Below are 18,454 nucleotides of genomic sequence, written 5' to 3' on the forward strand. Positions count from 1 at the left end.
TCCCATCTAGTGTTGATGGAAAAAAAGAACTCCATCCTCCATGTGTCCTTGCAGTAAGAATCACCGAGAGATATTAATCATTTTGAGTGTAGAAACGTATGAATTTTAACCTTGTCGTACACATCCAAAATGAGCTTCAAATTCTGAGCACCCGAGCGATCCATCGATGAATAGTTGTACTTCATCTCACAATAACATATGCATGAATTTTAATCTAGCTCTGAAATGGTTGTTTGTTGAACACTTGGCATCGATCAGATGACATTTTTTGAATGGGTTTGGAATCAATCAAGCCACTTTTATAAAATTTCTATCCAACCTCTTTCTCCAAAAGATTAGAGGTTAATCATTGTGTCTACATCAAGAGGTATGACCAAGAAAGATATGTTATATTATTGTTGAATGTGGATGATATGCTAATTGTTGGACATGATAAGAACATGATTAATAGGTTGAAGAAATATTTGGAAAATCAATTTGCAATGAAAGATTTAGGTCCAACATAAAAAATATTGAGCATGGGGATTATATGTGAAAGAACGAACAAAAAGTTGTGGCTGTCACAAGAAAAATATATTGAGAAAGTGTTAGGTTCCATATGAAGGAATCCAAACTAGTTGCTACATCCCTGGCATCACACTTCAAACTTAGTGTTGATTTGTGCCTTTATGATGACAAGAAGGAGGAGGAAATGAGTAAAATATATTATACTTTAGTGGTTGGTAGCTTGCCATGGTATGTACCCATCCAAATATTAAAAATTCAGTGGGAATAACAATAAAGTGGATTTTGTGGTATCTTAAGTGTACTGGTAAGCATTTTTATGTTTTAATAATAAAAATGATGTTATTGAAGGTTATACATATACAAATATCGTTGGATATGTGGATATAGAAAGTCCACCACTGGTTATTTATATATATTTTAAGGTGCAATAGTGCCTTGGATGTCTAGACTACAGAAAGTAGTAGCCCTCTCCACAATAAAGGTAGAATACATAGCTGCCACACAAGCTTGCAAAGAGATGCTATGGATACAACACTTTTTAGGAGAGTTGCAAATAAAAAAAATCAAATGTATTGCATTGTGATAGTTGGAATGCTATTCATTTACCAAAAAAACCAAAGATTTCATTCTAAGGCAAAGCACATTGATGTTTGATATCATTGGATTCGTCAAGTGTTAGATGATGGGTTGCTATAGTTGGAGAAAATACGCACTAAAGACAATCCAACTATATGTTAACAATATTTTTTCTAAGGTGTTGAAAATGCAACAAGATGATGGAGCTTACTGAAAAGAAGTCGCCTTCACTAAGTGGGCCCGCAGGCTATTTTTGGCGCAAAGTCTATTTTTAGACATATGGATCATGGTCTATGAGTTGCAGGATGCTATTTATGGATGATTGGTCATGTTGGTAAAAATAGATGGACCTCTATTTTTAGACATATGGACGGAGTCTATTTTTAGACTGCCAGTCAAAAAATAGAACAGTCGAATATTATTAACTCTTAATAATATTTGGACTATAAACATTATCTTATCCTCTTGCAGCACTTCAGTTCGAGCTACGGATGTGGCACATGCAACTGCGAGAAGGAAATATGCTTTTCCTATGGGTTAGTTGAGCTATTGCATGATGGAATTCGGTTAGAACTCAAGTGATTGAGTTTGGTGGAGTTGATTGAGGAGTTGATGGAGTTGTGTTCAGTTTGACTTAGTTGAACTAGTTGTATTTAGTCTAACTGCCAAATACACTAGTGACGAGTGATGCGAATTAATTATTAATTAATTCACTAATTATTAACTCATAAATCAACTAAAGAATACATCAGTTAACTCAGTGCATGGACAGTTTAGTGGAGACAAGTGTTAGAGTTGGGTGAAAGGGTGAGACTACTATCAGTTGTGACTATAGCTGTGCATGAGATTTGCACAATCATTGATTGAGATTGCCAATGAGGATTGTGCAGTACAAGCCAAAGGGAATTCTGTTGGGTCCTTATAATACTAGTGATTACCCCATTACTATTGTAGTTATACCCCTTATTTATATTGTTGTGCCCCTATTACCCCCATATTGTTATTTCTGTGCCCCATAGAATCCCTCTATTGTTATTTTTGTGGCTTTATATTATTATTGTTAGGTCGGCTGGATTATATTGTGACTCCCTAGACTCCTATATATAGAAAGGAGGTTTTGTCATTTGTATCATCCAAGAATTGTTCATTTATGTAATGTAAAGGAGGTTTCCCCCTCGAAGAGGCTGAATTCTAAGGCGTTGATCTATCTTTTCTTGAGCTGGTTTCATAACATTTGGTATCAGAGCTTTGGATTCTAGGGTTTCGCTGCTCCAAACAGGTCATCGTGGAATTTTCGCTATAACGTTTTTTATGTAACGTTTCAGAAGTCACAAAAAAAACCCATTTGAGAAGAAATCGCGCTGAACCTTGGGTCCAAATTTCAGAGCTTTTCGTGCGATATTTGTGGAGATATGATCTGAGGAAGTTGGTATTTTTGCAGACTCCTGAATTACATTCAAAACAGGTGACCTGGGGAAAATCGTCATAACTTTCTTTCTGGGGATCGGATTGAAATTTCGTAAGAAGGTACAGAAAGAGGACAGACTGTAGTTTCTTGTGTGTGTGTTTCAGATTCAAAGGTTGAAACAGTGACTCGTGCCACGTCGTACAATTTCGCTCTACTGAACCAGTCTAAAAGCAAGTCACTGTGGGAGATTTCACATAACTCTTCCTTGGAGAATCCAATTTGGCTCAGACTTGTGGCATTGGAAAGAGGACGTAGAAGGCTACTACAAGTAGCAATTTCAGAACTGGATGATCCGAAATTACATAGATACATCAGATTCAATATCAGGCTTCTATAAAGTGAAAAAAGGTGTGTAGTTTTTTTTTTTAATTTTTGTGTAAGCTTGGTTTAACGGAATTCAAAGGGCATAGTAAAGCATTATTATCGGTAACTGATGCCCCGAGGAAAGAAAATGATAACACCTAGTAAGGAACCTGAAAGCTCTAGCATGACTCATGAAGAAGAGGAAGAAATGCTACATGATATATCAAAATTACAAGAACAAGTGCAACAAATGTCACGCTCACAAAAGCTAACAGAAGCTAAGATAAGTGGTGTGGAATCTAAGATAAAGGGCATGGAAGCTAAGATGGATGATTCAAAGATAGATTTGAAGAGAGACATGGCAGATTTGAAGATAGATTTGAAGACAGACATGGAAGAATTGAAGAAGTTGCTACAAGAAAGGGTCACTAATGGTGAAAAGGTAGTAAAGGAAACTCATGATGAGAACAAAAGAAATGTTAATCATGATTCCATAGACGCTAATGTTGGATCGAAGAATCACCATATTCCAAAAATCGATATGAGGAAGTTTGATGGCAAGGATCCTGCCACATGGATATTACAGATGGAGCAATTCTTCGATCTCAATAATGTGCAAAACACACAAAAGGTACGTATGGCAACTGTATATTTGGAACCAAATCAGTTTGTATGGTATCAATGGCTTTGCTCTCGTAAACAATTTATCACTTGGGCAATTTTTACGGAAGAATTGATAGCACATTATGAAGATACAAAAAGCAACACTTTTTTTAGCCAATTGATAAGTCTCAAACAAAAGGGTTCAATAATGGAGCACATTGAGGAGTTCCAAAAATTGAACATAAGGGTAAAAGATATTCCAGAGGAGCATAGGATTGATGTGTTCATAGGGTCTTTAAAGGATAATATCCAACATGATGTTCGCCTTTGGGAACCTGATTCATTAGAGAAGGCATTCAGGTTAGCAAGAAAAATGGAAAGCAAAATTATGGCAACCAGGAAGCATACCACTCACAACTATAAAGACGGAAGTGTTGTTGCCCCTAGTCTTCCACAACCTATAAGGTTGACACCACAACAATTGGAAGAAAAAAGAGCAAAAGGGCTTTGTTACAGTTGTGATAGCAAATACACTAAAGGTCATAAGTGTGCTGAGAAGAAATTATTCTACATAGATTGTGAAGAGGAAGAAGAAAAGGAGCAAGAAAGGTCAAAAGAAGAAGATATACTCCAGGAACAAAGCCTAGATGAAGAACAAATAAATCCGACCATATCTTGTAATGCATTGGCGGGAATTACCACTCCTCAAACCATCAAGATAGAAGGACAAATCAAGAAGAAAAAGGTAATAGTGTTGATTGATTCAGGAAGCACCCACAATTTTATTCATTGTAGGGTAGCAAAAGAATTGAATTGCTTCCTATATCCAGCACCAGAGTGTCAAGTGATGATTGCAAATGGAGGAACAATAAATTGCTCTGGAAAGTGCCATAATATCAAGCTATCCATGGGAGAATATGTATTGACTAGCCCAATGCTTTCCATTCCAATGGGAGGTGCTGATGTTGTACTAGGAGTCCAATGGCTACAATCCTTGGGTACAATAGCTTTTAATTTTCAAGAACTTTTCATCAAATTTTCTACGGAAGGAAAGGAAGTTGAATTAAGGGGTATTGCAGGGAAACCAGGAAAGATAATCAGCTCTAATGGTATGACAAAGCTTCTAAAAAAGGAGCAAAGAGGTGTAATTGCACAATTATGTTCGCTAGATGTTTCCACATTGGAATCATCTATTTCTCCAGATCTCCAAAAAGTCCTGGACAATCATTCCAAGGTATTTGAGACTCCCAAGGGTCTCCCACCTATGCGTGATCATGATCATGCTATTCATCTGATTCCAGGAAGTGTTCCTCCAAACATCAGGCCGTACAGATATCCCTATGTCCAAAAAAGTGAAATTGAACGTATGGTTGCAGAAATGCTAGAGGCTGGTATAATTCAACCGAGTCAAAGTTCTTTCTCAGCTCCAGTAGTATTGGTGCACAAGAAGGATGGATCATGGCGCATGTGTCCGGATTATAGGGAGCTCAACAAGCTCACTATTAAAGATAAGTTCCCCATTCCTGTTATTGATGAATTACTGGATGAATTGCATGGATCAATTTACTTCACCAAGTTGGATCTTCGTTCGGGATATCATCAAATCAGAATGAAGATTGAAGACATTCCGAAAACGACATTTAGAACTCATGAGGGTCATTATGAATTTTTGGTCATGCCTTTTGGCCTTACCAATGCACCTTCAACATTTCAAGGTTTGATGAATTCAATTTTCAAACCATTCCTTAGAAAATTTGTGTTAGTATTTTTTGATGATATACTAATCTACAGCAAGTCTTGGAAGGATCATGTTGAACATGTTGACAGGGTGCTACAACTATTGGAGGAGAAACAATTATATGCAAAAAGATCCAAATGTTTCTTTGGAGTCCAGGAGGTGGAATATTTGGGTCATATTGTATCTCATGAAGGAGTTAAGGTAGACCCTAGCAAAATTAAAGCCATTAAGGAATGGAAAATCCCCACATCCATAAAGCATCTGCGAGGATTTCTTGGGTTGACAGGGTATTATCGCAAGTTTGTTAAGAATTATGGGAGAATAGCAGCACCTCTAACAACATTATTGAAGAAAGATTCATTTTCATGGACTCCGGAAGCAACAAAGGCCTTTGAACATCTTAAAGAGGCAATGTGCCAAGCACCGGTCTTAGCTACACCGGACTTCACAAAAACCTTTATTGTGGAATGTGATGCTTCAGGAAATGGAATTGGTGCTGTTCTAATGCAAGATGAAAGACCCATTGCTTTTGAAAGTCGTCCAATCAAGGGAAAGTTTTTAAGCAAAGCTATTTATGAGAAGGAAATGTTGGCAATACTCCATGCACTTAAGAAATGGCGACCCTACCTAATGGGAAGACACTTCAAGGTAAAAACGGATCATGATAGCCTTAAATACTTTTTAGAACAAAGATTATCCTCTGAAGAGCAACAAAAGTGGGTCACAAAGATGTTGGGTTATGACTTTGAAATCATCTACAAAAAAGGGAAGCAAAATGTGGTGGCAGATGCACTCTCAAGAAAGGATGAGGATGTGGAAGCATTGTTGTGTGCCATTTCTATTATCCAACCAGATTGGATAAACGAAGCAAGGGAGGAATGGAAGAATGACGAAGAAGTGTGGGCACTTATTCGAAAGCTACAACAAGATTCCAGTACTTCTGATACATTTAGCTGGCAAAATGATTCGTTATGGTACAAAGATCGCTTATACCTCTGTAAGAATTCCCAGCTAAAACAAAAGATTCTTATGGAATTGCACACTTCTCCCTTAGGAGGGCACTCAGGATTTTTAAAAACTTACCACAGGGTTAAGAAGGAATTTTTTTGGGATGGCCTTAAATCAGATATTCAAAAGTTTGTGGTGGAATGTTTGGTTTGCCAGCAAAATAAAGTTGAAACAATTAAGACACCGGGTCTATTACAACCTTTATCCATTCCAAGCCAACGTTGGGAGGAGGTTTCAATGGATTTTATCACAGGTTTACCCAAGTCTGAGGGAAAGAGTGTCATCATGGTGGTAGTTGACAGACTTACCAAGTATGCACACTTTTGTGCATTATCACATCCATTTAAAGCCAGTACAGTTTCTACTGCATTTATGGAAACAGTTCAAAAGCTACATGGAAACCCAAAGATTATTGTAAGTGACAGAGATCCCATTTTCACTGGAAATTTTTGGACAGAATTATTTTCTTGTCTTGGTACTCAGTTAGCTCATAGCTCATCTTATCATCCTCAATCTGATGGGCAAACTGAGATAGTAAACAAATGTTTGGAAGGATATCTTCGTTGCTTTGTATCTGATAAACAGACACAATGGGTCAAATGGTTGCCTCTGGCTGAATGGTGGTATAACACTTCCTTCCATACAGCAACAAAAATGACCCCATTTATGGCACTTTATGGGTATCAACCACCATCCATCACATCATATTTAAGAGAAAATTCTAAGGTTCAGGCAGTGGAACATCACATCGAACATCAACAACAAGTCCTCCAACTCTTAAAGGATAACCTCGTGTTGGCACAAAATAGAATGAAACAACAGGCAGATCAACATCGCAGTGAAAGAAGTTTTGATGTAGGTGATTGGGTATTCCTACGGCTACAACCATATAAGCAAATGTCCCTAAAGCAAGCTAAGAAGGATAATAAATTATCACCAAAGTATTATGGTCCGTACAAGGTGTTGCAAAAGATTGGTACTATGGCATACAAATTGGAGCTTCCTGCAGCTTCTCGATTGCACCCAGTTTTCCATGTTTCATGTTTAAAGAAGGTTATAGGTGACAAGCTCCCAATTCAAACAATATTGCCAGAACTTGACGAGGAAGGAAAAATTATATTGGAACCGGAAGCAGTCACAGAAACAAGAACTCGACAGCTACGAAATCGATCAATTTCAGAGTATCTTATCAAGTGGAAGAACTTATCCACTGAAGATTCCACATGGGAGGATGAGAATTTTATGCAGAAGTATCCAGAACTACTCAAGCGTTGAGGACAACACTTTTTTGAAGGAGAGGGGCATGTTGGGTCCCTATAATACTAGTGATTACCCCATTACTATTGTAGTTATACCCCTTATTTATATTGTTGTGCCCCTATTACCCCCATATTGTTATTTCTGTGCCCCATAGAATCCCTCTATTGTTATTTTTGTGGCTTTATATTATTATTGTTAGGTCGGCTGGATTATATTGTGACTCCTTAGACTCCTATATATAGAAAGGAGGTTTTGTCATTTGTATCATCCAAGAATTGTTCATTTATGTAATGTAAAGGAGGTTGCCCCCTCGAAGAGGCTAAATTCTAAGGCGTTGATCTATCTTTTCTATCTTTTCTTGAGCTGGTTTCATAACAAATTCGAACTTGGATCAGATCTATTCTCAACTTGGATTGCGTAGTAGAGGTAGGCAAACAGTGGAGGAGATTTGAACCCGTGATTTGTTTAGATCTGAGCTAGTTTGTGTGTAGCATGTGGAGATAGTACTGAGTAAAGTGAGGAGTATTGTACTATGTATTGTTACATGTTCTCTATCATTATAATACACAGATAGTTGGGGGTTTTTAGCTGTATGCTTTCCCCATCACATACTGTGTTGATATGTGTGATTGATGCTTCAATGTGCGCATGTGATTGTTTTTTTAATTTCGCAAATTGATGATCAATGGTAGAGGAGGTTATGTATTATGCATGCATTCCGAAAATAGTGTATAATTAGGATAATCTCTATGAATAAGTGTTATATTATTCAAATTTCTACATGGTATTCGAGCGAAGTTGATCATTAGATCTATTATTCAGAAAGTGATTACATTTTATTTCTTCAGCCAGAGTCTGTAATCGGGCCAGGTAGCCTCTGGATTCATCCTTCTTTTGGAAGGTGAGATATCTGATAAATGCCCATACAGTCAATCTCTGTACGAGAAATACTTTGTTCTCACGAAGTTTAGATCAGAAGTGGTTGAGTTTTGAGCTGGTGGAATTTGAATTTGCAGCAATTTTTCTTGGTGTCGAAGTTGAAATGTCTTTCAACGGATTGCGATTGGAGTATGCCCTTGAAGGCAACTCGAATTATATTCCATGGAAAGACAGGATGGAGGCGGTTTTAGATGACAATGGGTTGAAGGAGTTCATAGATGCTGAGGTCCCAAAGCCTACTGATGCTGCTCAAGTTGACGCTTGGCAAAAGAAGACAACAAAGTGTCGAAGGATTCTGTTGGAGGGCGTGAAGGATCACATTGTATCCAGCCTGCATGGAAAGGCTTCTCCATACTTGATGTGGAAAGCGTTGACAGATTTATTCCAAAGCAAGAGCGACCAGAGGAAGTTGGTGATCAAGGATAAACTCAGAAACATTACGTGTGAGAAAGGAGACAGTATGCCCAAGTATCTCACGAAGTTCACCCAATGCCGGGATAAGCTGGGAAGTGTGGGGGCGACTGTCGATGATGAGGACTTGGTGAGCTTGGCTCTCCTTGGTCTTCCCCAGAGTTAGCATTCCTATTAGGACTCTGTCAATGGTCGGGAGAAATTTCCAGGATGGGAGAGACTTTGGTCTGATCTTGTGCAAGAGGAGCTTAGGCGGAATACCAGGGACGGATCTTCATCAAAGGCATCTAATGAAGAAAATTGCACTTTGGCTGCCAAAGCAAAGAAGGGGAAGAACAAGAAAGCTTCTCATTCTGGTGTGAAAGGCAAGAAGCAGGACATGTCCAAGGTCAAGTGCTTTCACTATCACCAGCACGGACATTATGCCACAAATTGTCTGCAGAAGAAGAAAAATAAGCAAGATGCTGGATCTACAGTGGGAGAGGCCTTAGCCTTGCAGTTTGAGCTGGATTTTTTGCTGATTGCATGCTTGGTATCAAGTGTGATGGGATCAGAATGGTTTTTGGACAATGGTGCGTCTTTTCACATGACAGGAGATTGAGATTTTTTTTCTGATCTGGATGAGAAAGATCTTGGAGTGCACATCGAGATGGGCGATGATGGTAGATACAGTGCGACCGATATTGGTACCATTTCCTTTGAGAGGGAGTCTGGTAAACCCTTCGTATTGAAGGAAGTGATGCATGTTCTAGGATTGAAGAAGAATCTTATCTCTGTGGCGATGTTAGAAGACAAGGGATATGATGTTGTCTTCAGCGAGGGAAAGGCTTTCCTGTGCTGTAAGACAACTGGAGAAACTCGGAAGATAGGGGTTCGAGTCAAGAACCTTTATCAATTGCATGTAGATGGCTACGCAACAATGGCATGCAAGGTAGAAGGATTGGTGAGCCAGGATGATGGCGAGCTATGGCACCGGAGATTGGGCCACCTTCACCATGGAGCCTTGAGGATACTGCAACAGATTTCTACTGGGCTTCCTAAAGGCACTCTTGCACAGTCAGATCAGTGCAAGGGGTGTACTTTGGAAAAATTTGTGAAAGCTGCCTTTCACGAGAAGGATAGTCGTGCCACAACGATCCTTGAGAGAATTCACACAGACGTGTGTGGACCTTTCTTAGTAGCTTCGACAGCAAAGCACAAGTACTATGTGATCTTTGTTGATGATTTCTCTCGAAAGTGCTGGATCTTCTTCATGTAGAAGAAGAGTGAGACATACTCAAAGTTCTGAGTTCAAAGCACTGGTCGAAAAGGAATCGGGAGAAGGTGAAGGCTCTTAGGAGCGACAATGGTGGTGAATTCATCTCTGGCGAGTTCAAGGACTTTTGCAGCGCAGAAGGGATTCGAAGAGAGCTCATAGATCCCCATAACCCACATCAGAACGAGGTTGCTAAGCGGAAGAACATAACGATCGTGGGTGCTGCATAGGCAATGTTGCATGATCAGGGCCTACCCCTTCACTTGTGGGCAGAGGCATGCAATACTGTAGTATATGTGCAGAACCGTTGTCCTCACAAGATACTTGGCATGAGTACACCCGAGGAGGCTTATTCTGGTAAGAGGCCTGATATTTCCCATTTGAGGATTTTTGGTTCTCCTGTTTACATGCATGTGACGAAGGATGCCAGGAAGAAGCTGGCGCTGACCGCAGAGGTTGGGATATTTGTGGGGTACACTGATATGCCCCAAAACTATCGTGTGTATTTGCCAGACAGTCACAAGACTGTTGTGCGACGGGATATCAAATTTCAGGAGGAGAAAACCATGAAGTGTTCGCTTGAGAGGGAGCCACACTTTCATGCAGATGAGGAGCTATTAGTTCCTAAGGATGAGCTTCAGGATGTGGATTAGCTACAAGATGAAGTTCATGGAGTGGAATAGACCACTCATGCAGTGCTAACCATCAGAGGGTGAAAGCGCACTATAGAAGCTGAGCGATTGGCTCAAGATGCAGAGAAGGTTGTAGGACCACCTATAGCATAGCGCAGACAGAGACAGTCACCTAATCGGTACACTGGATACATGGCTATTGTGAGCAAATGTGTCGTGACTGAGCCATCCTCTTTCGAGGAAGCTGTGGAGAATCCCGCATGGGTAGATGCCATGGTGGAAGAGTATGATTCGATTGTCAGAAACAGTGCATGGGAGATTGTCCCAAGACCAGAGGGGAAATCAGTGGTGGGTTCGAGATGGATCTACAAAGTGAAGCAAGTAGCTGACAGGAGTGTGGAGAAGTACAAGGCAAGATTTGTTGCCCGAGGCTTCTCACAGATAGAGGGGATCGATTATGAGGAGACCTTTGCACCTGTCGCAAGGTATTCTTCCATACGAACGATTCTTGCTCTCTCAGCGCAGATGGGGTGACACATCCATCAGATGGATGTGAAGACTACGTTCCTCAATAGATTCATTGAGGAGGAGGTGTACATAGAGCATCCCGAAGGTTTCGAGATCTTCAGCAGCGAGTCGCATGTGTGCAGGCTCAAGAGAGCACTGTATGGGTTGAAACAAGCACCTCGTGCTTGGTACACACGGATAGACAATTATTTCACCGGACTTGGATTCCCCAAGAGTGATGCTAGAGAGTATGAGATGAAGGACTTGGGTCTCCTTCATTATTTCCTGGGATTGGAAATTTGGCAGCGCAGTGATGGACTATTTGTTTCTCAGGGTAAGTATGCCCGGGAGATACTGGAGAAGTTCAACATGCATGGCTGCAAGCTTGTTGATACTCCTCTTCCTGGAGGTTGGAGGAAGGAGGATGCTACTTCAGCGGAGGTAGTGGATGCCACTATTTATTGATAGTTGGTGGGGTCGCTTATGTATCTGGTCAATACACGACCTGATATATGCTATGTCGTTAACAAACTTTCACAAGCTATGGTTAATCCAACCAAGCTCTTCTGGAAGGCAGGCAAGCATGTATTGCATTATCTCAGAGGCACATCGGAATATGGATTGTGGTACAGACAGGAGGATGAGGTGAAGCTATGTGGCTTCATGGATGCAGATTGGGCAGGGAGCCCAATGGACAGAAAGAGCACATCTAGAGGGATCTTCAATATCGGGTCGACAACAGTTTCTTGGTACAGCAGGAAACAGAGATCCGTGGCACTCAGTTCAGCAGGGGCCGAGTATATGGCATCAAGTTTGGCTGCATGCGAGGCTATATGGATGAGGAAGATCCTGGTCGGGTTGTTTGGGTCACACTTGGAGCCTACTGTGATTTATTGTGATAACCAGAGTTGCATTAAACTCTCGGCTAATCCAATATTTCATGATAGATCCAAGCACATCGACATTAGGTACCATCATATCAGAGATTGTGTGCAGCAGAGAATCATGTTACTTTCATACATTCCCATGGAGGATCAGGATGCTGATATCTTAACGAAGGCGCTCACCAAGAGCAAATTCGAATACCATAGAGGCAGGATAGGGGTTGCAGATAATCCATATCTTGTTGAGAGGGAGTGTTGAAAATGCAACAAGATGATGGAGCTTAGTGAAAAGAAGTCACCTTCACTAAGTGGGCCCGCAGGCTATTTTTGGCGCAAAGTCTATTTTTAGACATATGGATCATGGTCTATGAGTTGCAGGATGCTATTTATGGATGATTGGTCATGTTGGTAAAAATAGATGGACCTCTATTTTTAGACATATGGGCGGAGTCTATTCTTAGATTGCCAGTCAAAAAATAGAACAGTGGAATATTATTAGCTCTTAATAATATTTGGACTATAAACATTATCTTATCCTTTTGCAACACTTCAGTTCGAGATATGGATGTGGCACATGCAACTGCCAAAAGGAAATATGCTTTTCCTATGGGTTAGTTGAGCTATTGCATGATGGACTTCAGTTAGAACTCAAGTGATTGAGTTTGGTGGAGTTGATTGAGGAGTTGATGGAGTTGTGTTCAGTTTGACTTAGTTGAACTAGTTGTATTTAGTCTAACTGCTAAATACACTAGTGATGAGTGATGTGAATTAATTATTAATTAATTCACTAATTATTAACTCATAAATCAACTAAAGAATACATCATTTAACTCAGTGCATGGACAGTTCAGTGGAGACAATTGTTAGAGGTGGGTGAAAAGGTGAGACTACTATCAGTTGTGAATATAGCTGTGCATGAGATTTGCCCAATCATTGATTGAGATTGCCAATGAGGATTGCGCAGTACCAACCAAAGGGAATTCGAACTTGGATCAGATCTATTCTCAACATGGATTGCGCAGTAGAGGTAGGCAAACAGTGGAGGAGATTTGAACCCGTGATTTGTTCAGATCTGAGCTAGTTTGTGTGTAGCATGTGGAGATAGTACTGAGTACTTGTGAGGAGTATTGTACTATGTATTGTTACATGTTCTCTATCATTATAATATACAGATAGTTGGGGGTTTTCAACTGTATGCTTTCCCCATCACATACTGTGTTGATATGTGTGATTGATGTTTCAATGTGCGCATGCGATTGTTTTTTTAATTCCGCAAATTGATGATCAACGGTAGAGGAGGTTATGTAATATGCATGCATTCCGAAAATAGTGTATAATCAGGATAATCTCTGTGAATAAGTGTTATATTATTCAAATTTCTACACAAGGGATAAGCAGGATCTTTGTAGAACCTTAGCTAGAGTAGTGCAAATGTGATGAAAGACATCTTGGGAAAGGATTAGTAGCAAGGAGAGAGAAACAATGTAAAAATGTTCACTAACCTTCTATTTTGTCTCAAGTGGGAAATTATTAGGCGTGAGACCAAATAAAATTCAAATTTATCCACACCCATGGTATCAGTAACCCATGGTATTGTGCCATGGTATTGTAATGAAATATATTTTTACAAGTGTATGAGTAAAAGGAAGTGGGTGAAAAACAAGTGAGTGAAATGCAATATTTTGTTGTTATTATAGTAAAAAGTTACTAATCCCCTGCCCTGTGATTTTTCCCTAAATGAGATTTTTGACGTAAATCTTTTGTCCAATATATATTAATTTTTATTTTCAACTTTGATCAAGCTACAAGAGAGTATTAAAAAAGTGAAGAAACAAAAAGCACAGCCTTCCATCTTATTACAAGAAGCCCAAGCCATTTCATCTAATTTTATGAATATCCTATCAGGTTAATTTCCCTCCTACCTTCAAGAATTATAGTATGTTGCTTTCTCCAAGGTCACTTGGATTAGTAGCATTTAACATTAAGCTAGATATGATATTGGATTCTTACAACCACATTGCTATTGTAACGAATTCTTGATATCTTTTAGGCACCAACTTGGATTTAGATTTGTGCACCTTATCTCAAGCACTCCATAAAATCAAATTTTGAAACCATAAAATGGATCAATATCCTGGATACTTCATATTTTCTTGACCTAAAATTTCTCCATGTGAGAACAAGTTCTATAGGTTTGTGATCATACAAGTTTAGCACCTCTATTTTTATAGCATATAGTGCAACAAAAAGGTACCCACAACATCATAAGCAAGAAAATACCAATATTTTAGAAAGGAATAAAATCCTAGCCCTATTAGATATAAGGAGACATTAAAAAGCAAGTCTAAAGGAGATAAATTGATTTCATAATTGTTGTAATTATTTTTGTTTCCATACTTGAGCAATGCAAATGGGCGATATCAAAGTAAATAAAAAAGGAAAGAGAGCAATTTGTATCATCCCATCACAGGCCACCATGTCTATTTGCTCTAGTGTGAGTCAATATTTCTTTGTATTTTGCATTAGAAATTTCAAAAATAAAATAGAAAGCCATAATGCTCATCTCTTTTTAGAGTTTCACCCTCATATATCTCGAAGGCACGTCTTGCATTCAAAATGTTAATGATGTACTCTATCTACTATTGTAGTTATGTGCATATTTAGTTATTTATCATAAAGAAAATTGTATGCTATTGATAGTAGAGCTTAATCTAAGTAATCACTAGGCAATCAAGTATAACCTCATTATATCTGCAATAACATGTTTGGATCTACATTGATGAGTTTCCTTATGAAATATTGATGGTTTGTTTGCATATTATATTCATATTGGAGCTCTTTTTTGGTCTTATGGAGAGTGGAGACTACCATTGGAAAAGCCTTGCAATGAGAAATACTATAACTGTAGGACATAAGCCAAAAAATTCAAGAAGAGGATGAAATGTCGGGGAAAAGAGTTCAATAATTAGAAGAGAAAATGTAGTGCTGGAAATCAAACTAGTTAGTGATACAAAATTCCTCATCAAAGTTACAAGAAATGTTGAAAAGTACATAAAACAATTGCTAGGAATGGGGGATCCATTTTGAGTAGATTGAAGAAGTTTGAGATGCAAAATGACTAAGATATGAAGAAGTTACATAAATATTTGATCAAGCTATAAGAGAGTATTAACAAAGTGAAGAGACAAAATACACACCCTTCCATCTTGATACAAGAAGCCCAAGCCATTTCATGGGATTTGATGAATAGCCTATTGGGTTGATTTCCCTCCCGCCCTCAAGAATTATAGTACCTTTCTTTCTCCAAGGTCGCTTGGATTAGTACCATTTACAATTAAGTTGGATATGATATTGGATTCTTGCAGCCACATTGCTATTGTAATGAATTCTTGATATATCTTAGGCACCAACTTGGATTTGGCTTCGAGCACCTTTTCAAACCAAGATGTCAATTTTGATTTAACTGCTACTATCTTGGTTGTTGAACTTTAAGCCAATGTAATTATATAGCTTTCTCTTCCCATCTATGATTCTCTTATACACAGTAAATGTAAAACAAAAGATGTCCTTAATATGAACTAAACTTTCAAACAAAGAAAACAACTACATTAAATAACTAATTAAATTAATTATATTAAACCACAAAAATTTTAGAGGCTTTAATTGAAGGTCAAACATTTGAATTTTCCAAAAAAATCATTTTACCGCTGCATTTTATTTCTTGGTCACTACTCTCTCTTGCACATGTTGTTTGTTGTTTTCTTGTTTGCACAGGAAAGGAGAGTTCAAATATGGTACACAGAGTGAAGGAGAGTTATTTGAATCGTGGAGATGTGAATTGAATTGCAGAGTTTTGATTTCTGAATTTTTTGAATCTTGGAGATTTGAATTGATTTACAGAGTTCTTATTTCTTGAATCATGGAGTTCTATATTGTTTTCTCGCTCTCTAGCACATTCGCTTTCTTGTTCACACAATCAAGGAGAGATCAAACATTGTACGCTCCAACAAGGAGAGTTCGTTGAATCTTGGAGAGTTTTGTTATCTCTGAATTAAATAAGGCATATTTGTCCCTTTCTTCCATGATTGAGATTTAGCATTATTGATTTCCATAATTGAGGCAAGTGAGAAGTCCTCCAAAACTTCAGCTAAGCCTATACTTCATGAATTGTTGGAATTCCCATGCACATGGTGTCATCCACAAATTGTTGGTGTGATAGTGGGAGATATTCTCCAAAGAGACACATTCCTTTGATCTGTTTTCTCTGAGATCATTGCTTTGAGAGCCCTACCCAATCCTTCTATAGCTAAAACGAAGAGGAACAAGGAGAGAGGATCTACATGCCAAATTCTTGAGGAGGCGATGAAAGGATTAATGGGAGATCCATTTAAAGAAATAGAGTAAAAAATCGAAAGAAATGAGTGTTTTGGTCAAGTTGATCCATTCATGGTCAAAACCAGAAGTGTGAAGGATTTGAAAAAGATAGTTCCAATTGAGTTTGTCAAAAGCGTTGGAGTGATCCAATTTAAGCAAGATGCATAGTTTTTTGAAAGTCTTCAAAGAGTGAGTGGTTTGATGGGAAATCATGATTCCATCCAAAATTTGTCACCCTTCCACATATCCTATTTACTCATCCAAGATGAGGTGTGGGAGGAGAGGTTTAAGGTGACTAGAAATGGTCTTTTTTTTTTAACATCATCGGTTGCTATATTGCTTTTCGAAAAAAGAGGGAGATGGAAACTGCTCCCTTGTAGTACATAATTATTCGCCGAGTGAAGCTAGGAAAGAAGGATTTACAACAACAGGATCCTCCAGGTTCCCGCCACTTGGGCTTTGAAATGAAAGTTAAACTGGAATATATCCTAACAAATTGGAGCGCTAAAAGACGACATTTGCAGAACATTATCTATCAATAGTGAAATGGATGATATGCCTGACTATGATAAATGGAAAGAAGCCTGATGTGCCTGTTTGAAACGCCTTGCTGATCTGCGCCAAAAAATGAAGAGAAATATGATATCCCTATTTGTAGTGCCTGTCTGACCCGCGTCAATGAAATAGTTGAGAACAGATCCTGATAAAAAGAGGCCGGGAGCGCTGTCGTGGGGCTCTGATCTTTGAGCGATGCAAGTGGAATATGCTGCCCGGAGGGAGGATCGTTGAAGAAGGGGCGTCCAAAAATTCCAGAGGAAGGGGATTCATGAGACATAAGATTTAGACAGGTCCGCAGGAACCGGGTGTTCAGTTGAACAGAAAGGGGAAAAGGTAGAATTAAGGGAGAGAAGGGGCTGAAACAGGGGTGCGGGTGAGGGAGAGCCTGATGCGAGAGAGGGAACAGTCGACTGACTGATATCTCGTGCAAATGGATTACCTGAGTGCGCCAGATCCCTCTGTCTGTCTTGGTCACAGTGAGAGATTTATAATTCATCGGATCTTCTATCATGTCAGGACTTACGAGCTTGTTGCAAAGCTGAATGAGGGAAAAGCTTTCCACAGTCATGGCAAATGGTGATAAGTCTCCACTCCATTGCAAACTAGACAGCCCTGAGGTCTGGCACATGCCTTGTTGGCCTGTTTGTCAGCATTTTTGTTTAAGCTGCGCAGAATATGATGAAAGCGCAGATCTTCCATAGGTTGAGCTAGAATGTGGCAGCGACTTAAAATCTGTTGGAGAAACACATTTATGGAGTCTCTCTTCTGGACCATTGAACTAATAACAACTGTCGAATCTCCGAAGATGAAGGCTGCATCTGTACCAAGCTTCCCAAGCTGAATAAGTCCCTGGTATAGGGCCAGTGCTTCTGCCCTGTTGTTGGAAATGTGGCCAAGACCCCATTCATATGATAAAACAATGTCTCCATTAGCATTAAGTATCACTCCTCTAGCCCCTGCAACCCCAGGGTTCGACTTTGAAGCTCCGTCGAAAAAAAGACAGTACCTATTGCAATTTTGGATCCAGGCAACAAACTCATTTTCTTTGAGTCTAATTTTCCAATTATGAGGGACAGCATTTTGCCTGTTGCGAGCAGTGCTACCTATCTGCCTGCTGTTGTTTTTGTCCAACAAGTGACCAATAAAGCTTCGTTCTTCCACACTGAGCTCGGTGATGTCTACATTCCTCTGGTTCTTAGCTGATATGGTTTCAAGGGCGAGACCCTTTGCTTTGCTGCATAGACTTCTGGTATTCGAACCCTTGTCCTTAAAAACTTTTCGATTGCGGGCCAACCAAATATTCCATAACATGGTGTAAGGGAGAATATCCCAAACCCTCTTCGCAATGCTATTCTTCCTTCGCTGCCAGGGGTAATTCTTTTTCCACTTATGCAGAATTTCTCCTATGTTATCTTGGCTGGTCCACGGAGT

This window comes from Pinus tabuliformis, chromosome 2_2 (assembly GCF_031772625.1).
Source record: "Pinus tabuliformis cultivar Carrire ecotype Pingquan chromosome 2_2, CPIR1, whole genome shotgun sequence".
Lineage (NCBI taxonomy): Eukaryota > Viridiplantae > Streptophyta > Pinopsida > Pinales > Pinaceae > Pinus > Pinus tabuliformis.